This window comes from Protopterus annectens, chromosome 2.part0 (genome assembly GCF_019279795.1).
Source record: "Protopterus annectens isolate FY-2018-M chromosome 2.part0, PAN1.0, whole genome shotgun sequence".
NCBI classification, from domain to species: domain Eukaryota; kingdom Metazoa; phylum Chordata; order Ceratodontiformes; family Protopteridae; genus Protopterus; species Protopterus annectens.
Window position 1 is genome coordinate 1,596,809,687 of NC_056728.1, and position 13,507 is coordinate 1,596,823,193.

The following is a 13,507-nucleotide window of genomic DNA, read 5'->3' on the forward strand; positions in this document are numbered from 1 at the left end:
GGCATGTAAGCTCCATGGTGCACTCGATAAATGCCTCGCACTATAGTATGTCCAAGTGGATAGGTAGCGGTTCGAGTCTCAATACTGCCAATTGTGTGTATGAAGCATACCACCTGTGACTGTCCTCTCAGTGTGCATGTTGGTTATACCATTTTGAGGCCTGTTCCACCATGTTGATTCCCCCATTGCATTACTTTACAAGACCTGTTTATGTCATCCACCTTACATGTACTGTTTGATATTCTGCAGGCCATATCTCGCAACTGTATCGAGTTTTGCAGAATGTCCAGATGTTTGCCTCATATATTTGGTCTGTGTCTCATAAAATTGTGGTTTACTGGAAAATAACTGACAAATCATAGAGAGTTGAAGTCAGAAAATAATGACAGATATTTGAGTGTCAGACTTCATACCCTTCACTAAAGGAATGCTAATGTGAAACCTGTCACTCTGTCAGTTATCTAAGTTGTCAAATGTGTTTATTTCTGAGGGAATGCAACACTGTAGATTTTATGGGTGCTATCTGGACGACAACCTTATTTTTTGGGATGGTAATCCAGACCAGTTGTCTGAATTATCACTGTTTCTGAATTCAAGTACCACTTTCTTGAGATTTACCATGGATACGCATACAGAGTGTATTAGCTATTAGGATATACAAGTCAGCAAAGATAAGAGGAATAAGAAATTTTCCTCTACTATTTTTAGGAAGCCAACATACTCGAACACCCTTCTCCATTTTGAAAGTGAACACCCCTTGCACTAAAAGAGATGCTTAGTGAAGGGACAAGGGGTGAGACTTGCCAGGATGATAAGTGACCTGGAAGAATTTCATAAAGAAAGGGATGTTTTATTGGGTATGCTGATGAAGACAGGATATCCAGTTGACTTTGTGAAACCTTTATTGGATGAGGTAACCCACAAGAGAATTGTGGGATTCTTTCACTCATTATTAGGTTTAGATACATCTGGAACGGTCACACTATCACATAACAGTGAAACAGTAACTGGTAACATCAGTAATTATAGAAATGCATTGATTTTGACATACAATCCACAATTCCCACTAGTTAGAGACATTCTGGTTAAGAATTGGTATATACTAAAGAGTGATGAACATATAAGTGACAAACTAGGTGAAGCACCTATTGTAGTCTACAAAAAAGATACAAGTATAAAAAATATATTGGAAAGAAACAAAGATGGGGTTAACAATGCTGAAAAGGGTAGGATGACAAAATGTGGACACTGCACACAATGCAAGTATATATTAGAGGGACACAGCGTCCTTATTAAAAACTATGGATGGGTTTGGTATAATCAGAAAAACAACTGTGGCACACAAAATGTGGTATACATTGAAGTTTGCCAGATATGTTATGGATACTACATAGGAAAAACAAAGAACACATTTAGAACACGGATATACCAGCATATGTACGATATAGGGAAGGCTAACACAAAAAATGCACTAGCAAAACATCTTACCAATTTTTCAAGTCATTATTTAAGTTTGCAGTATTGGAACACATTGAAATGGATGAAAGGGGTGCACCCCCTGGATCTGTTTTTAGAATATAAGGAATTTTTATGGCAACTGAAAGTCAATGCTACGAGTTTTCCAGGTCTCAATGAAGTAGCATCCCTCAGTAGCTATTTAAAACTAAAAGCTGATTACTATTTCTAAGAACAGGGTCACATAACGTATGTTAAGAAGTTTTTAAAAAAATTAAAAAATTAAAAAATAAAAAAGTCATACATATATATATATATATATATATATATATATATATATATATATATATATATATATATACACTTAAATATTAAGGTTTTTTTTATAAACAGACCTATCCAATTTTTTATTGTATTTATCATGCTTGCATTGTATTCTGCACATCATTTAAACATTACTTTTGAGCTGTCTTTTTAAATGGAAGCAAAGGTTTTCAATTAGATATGCTAATATGTTTGAACAGAGTATTTAAGGTGTTTCAACACTGAACAATGTATTCTGAAGAAGTAATTGGTAGTTGTGATGAAAGCGCTAAATAAATTTTATTTTCTCGGCTCCAGTTCGCCTTTATGCTTTGTTATTTAGTTTGTTCTACTTTATTCTTGTTCTTTCTAGTTATCTAAGTTTGTAAGAGCAGTATGTAAAAAGTGTCCCTATTTGTGGGTCTGTATCCCCCCATTATTGAAGACTTTGTCCACATTTATTGCTCTAAGAGGTTGAGAGGTAAGCCCCGGAGTATAAGCTCCATGGTACACATGATAAGGACATAGCACTGCAGTGCATGCAACTAGATAGGTAGGAGTTCTAATATCAATACTGGAAACTGTGTATGCATATCCCCTCTAGCAGTGTGTGTGCTATGTTTGTACCATTTTGAGTGCCTGTGCCACCCTGTTAACTCCACCATCACCAACCTATTCATGGTCAACAGATGTCATCCACCTTAGATGCAGAGTTAGACATTTTCAAATACAATAGCACTGTGGTACATGCAATAGGTATGGTGGGCTATTGTGTACATAGCTATTTTATTTATTTATTTAATATTTGTTTACTGGGAAAGTCCAACTTGAAACACAGCCAATTTTCAGTGGAGGCCCGGAGAGAAACGCTCCAGATAGAAAGGTGTTCTAATTCCAAAACTGGCAACTCTCTGTGCATGTGTGTTGGAATACATGTCCCCCTGCAGCAGTGTGTGTGTGTGACACAGCAATACCATTTTAATGGATTGTTAACCCCCCAGTGGCAATCCTTCCAGCACCTGCAAATGTCATCCACCTGAATAGTGGTAGCAGTGACTGCAAAACTGTAAAAGCTCCGTGGTTCATGCACTAAGTATATAGCAATATCATATGCAAAACTAGCCAGGTAGGGGTTCTACTATCAACAGGGGCAGTTTAGAGAGAGTGTGTGTGTGTGTGTGTGTGTGTGTGTGTGTGTGTGTGTGTGTGTGTGTGTGTGTGTGTATCTATATATATATATATATATATATATATATATATATATATATATATATATATATATATATATATATATATATATATATATATATATATATATATCCCCTTGCAGCATTGTGACTGTGTTAGGCCACAAACATACCTCTTGACCCCTTAGAGAAAGACATCTGGCTAAAGCCTTACAGAAAAGTGGGATAAAGCCCAAATATTAGGGTCAATCTTTAAATATTACTGTGACAAACACATAAAGTAGATAACATAACAGGTTGTCCATTTGCATGTATTTTCTGAAGGGTATGAAGTTTGACAGGAAAATATCTGTCAGTATTATGTAACGTCAGTCTTTAAAGATTTCTCACTACATCAGGCCATTCTCCAGAAATCTGTAGAGGTGAGAGGTATGACCACCACCTATCCCACTCTGCAGGTTGCAGTCCATGTTTGGCCAGGTGTGACCTGTGACAATGACTCAAACAATACAGAGGTCCCCAGAGTGTAGGACACCAAACATTTTCTAATGTTGTCTACTAGTTGCATAAAGCAGTTATTTCACATCAGAAGCACCTTAATGTTATGAGAAATAGCATAACCTAAGATAATGTGACACAAAGAAGCTGTTATATTGGCAAACCAAGGGAAGTCCTGTCTGTTGCACTTGTCGTGGGTATGATATGTCCTGCCAACTGTCACAATACTAGAAAATGTGTCCCACATTCCACATTTGATAAGGTGGCAACCCTAACCTGTGTTGTCCATGTGTGTGCAATATGTAGACATGTTGGCCTGTGAGTAGCTGACACCTGAATGACCCACATGTATCTATGCATGCTCGCTGCCACCACCCACATATGTAGGCACTACCTAAGGCTGTGGCAACTGTAAACAGTGTGCTGTCTGTCATTGACCCACAAACTGATGTTCAAAAGCAGTCCGGACAAGCACCGTAAAGCCCAGAAAAATGTTAAAGTCCTTGTTGTGAAGGCTGTTTGCAGTACAAGCTGCAACACTGAAATTGAAATCCACTTGCACGTATAAAGCCACACTGAAGTCGGAGAAAACTTAAACCTTAACGCACTTTATTGTTAAAACAAGCATTTTCGCTGTGGTTAAATCTACAGCTTCATCAGAGGCAGAAGTAAAATGCAGTGTCAGAGTCAGGTTTTTATGCAACACACCCACACCTTAATTAGTAATGCAATCACAATGAAGGCGTGTTAGCAGCATTTCTTGCAAAAGTAAATTCAGGGAATGAAAGCTCTGTTTAGGATCATTCTCAAAAGTGTGTAGTTTCATACTTTTAAAACAGTTGGAAACCATAAAACATTGATGCATCAGCAGTTTGTTACATTCATACACCAAGCAAATGTGCATTAAAAGCATGAAAGTGTGTAAGAAATATATACACAATAAAAGCAGTCTAAAAACAATGCATAACAAGTCTGCATATAAAAATGTTTATAGAAAAGTGTTTGTAAAGAAGTATCTAGTAAAATCACTACCTGCAACTATAGTTGGAAGCCTTGCTAAATATAAGTCTTACCAGTAGTGGAAAGTATATGTTACTACAAGTTACTATTAAAGTAAAATAAAATGAAGTGAAAAGTGAAGTAAGACAAAGGTAAAGGAGTTATCTTTTATAGCTCCTCATTTTCAGGACACAAGCTATATTGCAATGTTCATTCAAACCTGGGTGAAAATGAGTCTAGTAATATTGCCATTCTAGCTCCTTATTCTCCAAAAGAGAGGTACTGGACTCTTCTTTCTGTTTTCTTGACCTGGTCAATTGCAATAAAATGAAAGCTATGTCCTTGATGTTTCATTACGTGTTTAGCTAAAGCGTTTTCTTTTTTCAGTTTCCTTATGGCATAATCATGTTGGTACAGCCTGTCCCGTAGTCTCCGGTCAGACTTGCCTATGTAAAATGCTTCACAGCAGTTACACTTAGCTAAATAGACTATGGATCTAGAATCACAGTTAAGCTTATGTGTAATGTGGTACTTTTTGTTGCGTATTACAAAGGAATTGGAAGCCTTCACAAGATGGCAATAGTTACATGCCCCGCACTGAAAACAGCCTTTTGTTCTAGTCATTAGCTCCGTCTGTTTACTTCTTTCTAGCAAAGTTTTCAAATTATTGCCTCTCCTATATGCTATCAGAAGTTTTGTGCCTAACTTGTCCATGAGTTCCTCATTATTTGTTATGTAATACCAATTTTTATAAAGTATGATTTGAATATTCCTCGAGTCAATACTGTAATTTGTGATGAAACTATTTACAAACGAGGTCCCTGTTATCTCAGTGTTGGAGGTTGCCCTAAGAAAGGGTATGTTCTCCCCAACCCTCGGGTTAGCCTCTAAGTCTTCCTCTTGTCCACTGAAAATTTTGTGTGGAAGTAAGGGTAGAAATTGACCTTCCCTTCTTTTATTATTGACCTCATCCAGTATTTCTTCAAATAAAGTATTTGGGTATCCTCTGTTGGTGAACATTACTTCCAAGATTTTACATTCTTCTTGGAATAGTATCTCATTACTGCACATCCTGGCTGCTCGAATTAGCTGTCCCTTTATAATAGCCTTCTTTTGCTTGAATGGGTGGCAGCTGTTGTAATGTAAAAAGGAGTTGCAGTAAGTTGGTTTTCTGTATATCTTTGAAGAATATTCACAATTGTTAACTTCTTTATACAAGTGAACATCAAGGTAGTCAATGCTTAACTCTGAGAATTTAGATGTGAATTTTAAAAAGTCAGTTGTGTTATTAATAGAAGAAACAAATTAATTTGCTAGTGTCTCATCGCCATCAAAAAGGATGAAAATATCATCCAGGTATCTTGTGTAGAACTTGATGCGGTTCATTGTGTTAACGTCCTTAAGAATGTTGTCAACCTCCCAGTAGGCCATAAATAGGTTAGCTACTGTAGCACCACATGGGGACCCCATAGCTACACCTTGTTTCTGGAGATAGTATTTCCCATTAAAGATGAAGAAGTTGGACGTAAGTATGATGTCTAAAAGTTGGGATACTAAATCAATTTCATTTTTGGGTGCCCCCAAATGATCTAACATTAGTGAAATCCATTCAATAGCCTCCAAGTGAGGTATAGATGTGTATAGATCTATGACGTCGATAGTGAGGAAGTTCAGTGAGTCGCTGTAATCAATTTCACTTATCTTTTTTTAAAAATGTCCACGAGTCCTTGCAAATGTGTGATATTTTCTTGATATATTTGCTCAGGATGATTTCTACAAGTTGGGCACTGGGGTATGTAAAAGAGACTCGGCTATCAATCACTGCCCGGATTGGTGGGTTAACCAAGTTTTTATGAATTTTTGGTATACCAAAAATTACTGGTGTCCTAGGCATTGTGATGTCGATGTAATTGTAGGTGTCAATATCAATGCACCCACTAATAAATAGGTCCCTTAAAAAAACCCTAGTCCTAGAAATTGACATGTTCATCTCATTCAGTGACGAACTATAAGCTGGACTATCGAGGACAGTTTCCATTTTACTAATATATAGGAAGTTGTCAAAGATTACAAGCCCACCTCCTTTGTCAGGTTTTACTACCCTGACCGGTGCTCTACATAAGTTTTCCAAGCCTTGTAGTTGTTCTTCTGTGATGTTATAGTCTAACCAGTCGTTTTTAGTATGTGAAAAAGTGACCATTTGTCTGAGGTCCAATTCACAAGTTTTTTCAAAAAGTGTTAAAATGTTGTGTAGTGGGGGGTTGTAAGTACTAGCTAATTTCAAATTAGTATTCATGTTAGTAACATCATTGTTAAACATTACATGCAAGTTCAGTTTCCTGACAAAGCATTTCAAGTCAATCAACGTCTTAACAAGGTTACATTTAGTTGTAGGGACAAAAGTGTTCCCGAATGCTAGTAGTTCTATCAGGGATGGAGGCACGTGAAAGCTAGAAAAATTATAGATTTTAAAGTCGCCTTTTTCATTCGTTAAAATACTTAAGTCACCTAACATGTTGTTGTTAGTGATAGGCATTGAATTGGGAGTAGAGTCACCTGTTACTATCGTCTGGACCAGTTCTTGTTGTAGTAAGGGCGCTGTTTCGGGTTCCCTAAAAAATGCCTTCCCTGATTTTCATACCTTTGTTGGTTGTGTTGTTGCCCACTTCAGGTGTTGTGCACTTTCACATAGTTGCCACGTGGAGGTGCAGCTGAGTTAGAGTTCGTTCCTGTTTCATCCCAGTCATCACCTCCACTTAGGTTTGGCTCATTGTTTTCATTCACAGTTTCTGTAATAGTACTGTCAACTTGAGTATTAGTTGAAGCCATTAGTTTAGGATAAGCTGTTCCATTAGAATAGCTCAACCTATCCCTTGCCAGTTTTTTATTTTTGTTCACTTTTAACTTATCCACTAAACTGTCAATACTGGAAAAGATACGAGAGTAATCGTATTTATATCTATCAAAGTGCAAGTTTTGTTTTAAGGAACTGTCCAGTTGGTTGACTTCTTCAATTAATCTCGTAATATGTGTGCTGTAATGTTTAGAGATCAATTCCATAAGCTCAATTCCTTGTTTGTCAAATAATGTCCTTAAGTCAGCACAAAAACCATTATTTTTAAAAATTCCAGTAGGGTTAAAAGAGGACCACAAGCCTTTTGGGATGATTTTCTCTGAGATACATTGTTGAAAATAAACTGTCTCTAATTGAAGTTTTTTCAGCTTCAATAGTATGTAAAAAGTGTCCCTATTTGTGGGTCTGTATCCCCCCATTATTGAAGACTTTGTCCACATTTATTGCTCTTAGAGATTGAGAGGTAAGTCCAGGAGTATAAGCTCCATGGTGCACGTGATAAGGACATAGCACTACAGTACATGCAACTAGATAGGTAGGAGTTCTAATCTCAAGACTGGAAACTATGTATGCATATCCCCTGTAGCAGTGTATGTGCTATGTTTGTACCAGTTTGAATGCCTGTGCCACCTTGTTAACTCCACCATCACCAACCTATTCATGGCCAACAGATGTCATCCACCTTAGATGCAGAGTTAGACATTTTCAAATACAATAGCACTGTGGTACATGCAATAGGTATGGTGGGCTATTGTGTACATAGCTATTTTATTTATTTATTTATTTATTTAATATTTGTTTACTGGGAAAGTCCAACTTGCAACACAGCCAATTTTCAGTGGAGGCCCGGAGAGAAACGCTCCAGATAGAAAGGTGTTCTAATTCCAAAACTGGCAACTCTCTGTGCATGTGTGTTGGAATACATGTCCCCCTGCAGCAGTGTGTGTGTGTGACACAGCAATACCATTTTAATGGATTGTTAACCCCCCAGTGGCAATCCTTCCAGCACCTGCAAATGTCATCCACCTGAATAGTGGTAGCAGTGACTGCAAAACTGTAAAAGCTCCGTGGTTCATGCACTAAGTATATAGCAATATCATATGTAAAACTAGCCAGGTAGGGGTTCTACTATCAACAGGGGCAGTTCAGAGAGAGAGTGTGTGTGTGTGTGTGTGTGTGTGTGTGTGTGTGTGTGTATGTGTGTGTGTGTGTGTGTGTGTGTGTGTGTGTGTGTGTGTGTGTGTATACGCATATATATATATATATATATATATATATATATATATATATATATATATATATATATATATATATATATATCCCCTTGCAGCATTGTGACTGTGTTAGGCCACAAACATACCTCTTGACCCCTTAGAGAAAGACATCTGGCTAAAGCCTTACAGAAAAGTGGGATAAAGCCCAAATATTAGGGTCAATCTTTAAATATTACTGTGTCAAACACATAAAGTAGATAACATAACAGGTTGTCCATTTGCATGTATTTTCTGAAGGGCCTGAAGTTTGACAGGAAAATATCTGTCAGTATTATGTAACGTCAGTCTTTAAAGATTTCTCACTACATCAGGCCATTCTCCAGAAATCTGTAGAGGTGAGAGGTATGACCACCACCTATCCCACTCTGCAGGTTGCAGTCCATGTTTGGCCAGGTGTGACCTGTGACAATGACTCAAACAATACAGAGGTCCCCAGAGTGTAGGACACCAAACATTTTCTAATGTTGTCTACTAGTTGCATAAAGCAGTTATTTCACATCAGAAGCACCTTAATGTTATGAGAAACAGCATAACCTAAGATCATGTGACACAAAGAAGTTGTTATATTGGCAAACCAAGAGAAGTCCTGTCTGTTGCACTTGTCGTGGGTATGATATGTCCTGCCAACTGTCACAATACTAGAAAATGTGTCCCACATTCCATATTTGATAAGGTGGCAACCCTAACCTGTGTTGTCCATGTGTGTGCAATATGTAGACATGTTGGCCTGTGAGTAGCTGACACCTGAATGACCCACATGTATCTATGCATGCTCGTTGCCACCACCCACATATGTAGGCACTACCTAAGGCTGTGGCAACTGTAAACAGTGTGCTGTCTGTCATTGACCCACAAACTGATGTTAACACACTGCAATGGGGTCATACAGTGGGCATGGAATGGTGTGAAGGTCCTGGCCTCAAGCTGAATGCAGGAAACAGTACAATCATAGCATATGTCAAGGAAATGGCCCCACTATTTCCCACATCAACAGCAACCTCATAAACACACAAACTGTATTTACAGACCTGGCTACTCAGGTTGAAACACTGTTGCATTCAGCCATCAAGTAGTGGCAGTGATTAGAAAAGACTTGGACATAGTTCACCACATAGCTAAAGGGAATGCATCCAGATAAAAGGTGGACATTACCTTTATATAGTCCTCAGTCAGTACAACAATACATTATCCTCATGGCCAGTCTGGTATGTACTTATGCAGACATTTGCACCAACTGGAAAGGCTGTTAACACCCACAAAGGTTATCCATGGCCTTCAACACCTGTTCCATGCAGACAGCCTTGAATCAGTAGTGGCCCACTTGGTATCGGACAGGTTGTCCACAAGTGGGCTGTGGCATGCCTAGATGGTAATGTTGTGCTCAGCCCTTCAACAGGTGCCCCATATATGCAAGTTTAACTCAGTGCTACAGGCCTAAATCACATATTCAACATCAAATAAACCTGCTGGAGAGACAGGTTTGTCTCCCAGAGGCTGCCCTGTCTCAGTAATGTACTTCCCATACATGTCAAACAGAGTAAGATGCAGACCCTCATCAGGTGCATCTGTGAAGAGTGGATGGGAAAACAAAACTCTGTCCCAGGAGTCCAACCTGTGTCCATCAATGCCAGGGGCAACAGGTGCTGCTCAATGATTCTATTGGTGATAAAGTAAAGGCTAGGCTTGTAAGGGACCTACATCCAGTACTCTAGTAACCTTTTATGGACCTATGAACCTGCAATCCTATGGAACTCCCAGGTGACATGTATCAAGAGTAGCATGCTGTGTGAAGGGGTATGCATGCAAGATTACGCTGTCTGCCTCCATTGTCCCTCACACACGCACCTAGTTAAACATGCACATATACAACCTTACCTTGGTGAGGAAAAGGTCTCTGCTTTGCTACTACACCATCATGAGCTTCTGCAATGGCAACAGGTCCCCATGACTTACACACACAGACACCTGGACCAGAAACAGAATAAGGTTTGTCAGACAACAGTCAGTCAACAGTACTAACAGCAATAAAGACACATGGCACAAAGTTACATACAGTTTGATTTGTACACATGACAATTGCCAGCAGACAGCACCTTACAGGACATAATAGTACTGCACTACAAACTGACATTAACTGTACTATATTCAACCTGTGCATCAGACACATATTAGCATGTCCCTGCAACAATGGTATGGATAACAGGGATGTGGCACAGGTATCGTCACATGCACAGGGTTTGGTGTGGGGTTGCCAAAGGTCTAGGCTGTGCCATACAGTTGACATCCTGTGTGTATGTGTGTGTGTGTGTGTGTGTGTGTGTGTGTGTGTGTGTGTGTGTGTGTGTGTGTGTGTGTGTGTCTGCATATGTAGGGGTGCTAGTCAGCTGGGCCATGGAGAGGAGGCTTGTGTGTCTCTTGGTGACCTGCATGTGACAGTGATGTGTAAGAGTGTGTATGCACACTGTCAAGCCATGGGCTATCCCTAAAAAGGGTATGTTGGACAGCTGTGGACCATTCATGGCAGAATGTACAGTTCACTGTCTCTGGCCATGAACATGGGAACTGGTTCTGCCAGGAGTGGGACTGGCACCACCATGTCCAGGGCCAGATGCAATACTACTTGCTGATGGTGACCGGTGTCTGTTGGGTCTGTGTCCATTACTGGACTGCCTAGGACTACGCACTCATGGCCTGCCACATTGGGGTGTGAACAGCACCATCCCTTTGGTAGTGCAGGTGGTATTGCCACTATGGGAGTGTAACTGTGCATGGCCACATGGACTCAGTTGATGTTGTTGCTGACCTACATCTACGTGTCCGATGCCCTACTTCCACCACATGTTCCAGCACAGACATTGCATGGTTAAGGATTGACTATGTCTCACCCCACCATCTATCCACTACATCAGTGAAATGACGTAAGGCATCACCAATGCCTTGGAAGGAGTCATGTATTCCAGGCAGTATGGCATCCATGGCCCTGAGCATCCATCTGTTGTACCATTCACAGTGTGCCTGTGCCTCCATGGTGGACCGAAACATGCATCAGGTGACAAGTGCTGTGACACCTCTGACATATGCTGTATGGGCAGCATTCCTCTTTTGAGTATCCCTGTCAATGTGCCTGTGTGGGACCTCGCCAGCTGTTTGGCTATGGCTAGTGTCTATAGTCATAGATGCCATAGTCACCACACTCCCCTGTTTGATGCCACCACCTCTGACTGCCCAATATCTGTGGCTGCTGGGGACTGGGTATGTGTGGGCATATAAACTGCATGCAAGGATATTGAGGTGGAAGTGGGATGTCAATCAATGGGACAGATTCAGCACCCAACAATTCTACCTGTGTCTCACTATGGCCACCATCATCATCAGAGTCCGATGAGACACTGACATCAGGTTGTGAGGGGGACACACTCCAACCCCCATGGTCACCTGTGAAAGGAAGACAACAAGAATACATTAGTTCCTGCACTATAATTTCTGCTGCCCCCCCCCCCGCACACACACATATACAGGTGAGGTGCCATAAAGGCTTGATACAGACCACACCTTCTGATTGATGCCAGGCACAAAACACAGTCAGACCACAACAGACACACTCTGGACAGACCCTTGACAACATGCAGTGCAACTATGTCCATTAAGTGTTGCTAGTACTGTACACCTGTGAGATATGTGACAAGTCAGAGTATGTGATGGACCTTCACCTTAAACACAACACACCCATTTACACGGTAGCAATGCACCACTGTATAGCAAACTGGTTACACCTTTACAAAAATATGTGCTAATATGTTACAGCTCCTACAAATATGCTACTGTGATTACTGATGTGATGCACTGCAGTGAACCCCACCACAAGTGAACCTGCACAAATTGTAATTTGGCTAAGCTTAACAAAAGTGTCCATGGCAAACTGGCAGCCCTTAACATGCCTAGGGTATAGATGAGCCATAACAAGACCGTTCCACACTCACCAGTTACAGGATGATAGTCCCCAGCCACACCAGAGGCACCTACGGATTTGTGGGGGAGAGGTATTGCCAGCAGACACACATGTGGCATTGGTACAGGTTAGTATTTGCATTTATCAACATGTACAGCACAAACTGTGATACTACCCAAATTGCTGACATTCACAATATGTGTGCACATGTGCATTACAAAACCCCACCCACAAATGCATATTGACCTGACATGTGTACAGGTATGCATCGGCTGCTACTATGAATGCTACAGTATTAACATGATGACCACTGGAAGCTTACCTGGATGCTCCATGGCTGTGGAATCTGTGCCACCAAGTTCCACAACATATGTTGTGACAGTTTCTTGTGAGCTGGTGGCTGCACCTAGGTTTGCCAGGAATTCCTCTGCTGCTGAGGGTGGTGGCTGTGCAGCAGGCCCTCCACTGGTGCCAGCGCAGTCCTTGGCCACAGCTGCATCTCTTTGCCGTGCATGATGTATTATATCTGTAGCGCTGTGTTTGACCTGTTCATAGCTCCTGTCCTGGTGGCCCACATCATTCTCTGTTGCTATGAGGTCTGCCCACCGTTCAGCACATTGTTGCTGGTTGTGGTGGGTCCTTGTCAAGAGCACTCAGTGATGGAGTCTCAGGGCATCAATAATGGCAGTGGTCTCAGCTTCTGAGAAAAGTGGATTGCGATGTCTATACAGCCCACCTGAAAGACATGAAGAGGAGAACACATCACAGGACCCCATGCAGTGCTCACCATTATGTCACATCTTGCATCCATATTTGCCACCACTTTCCACCACTAACTCTCACATCATACCCCACCATGTGGCTATCTGCAAAATAGTGGCAATACATCATGCATTGTTCTCCTGATCCTGAAGTTTCATGCTACTTGCTATGTGTGCTATGAGGTGCTCAAATGCATTTACCTGCTGCACCGATTACTGCTTGTTCA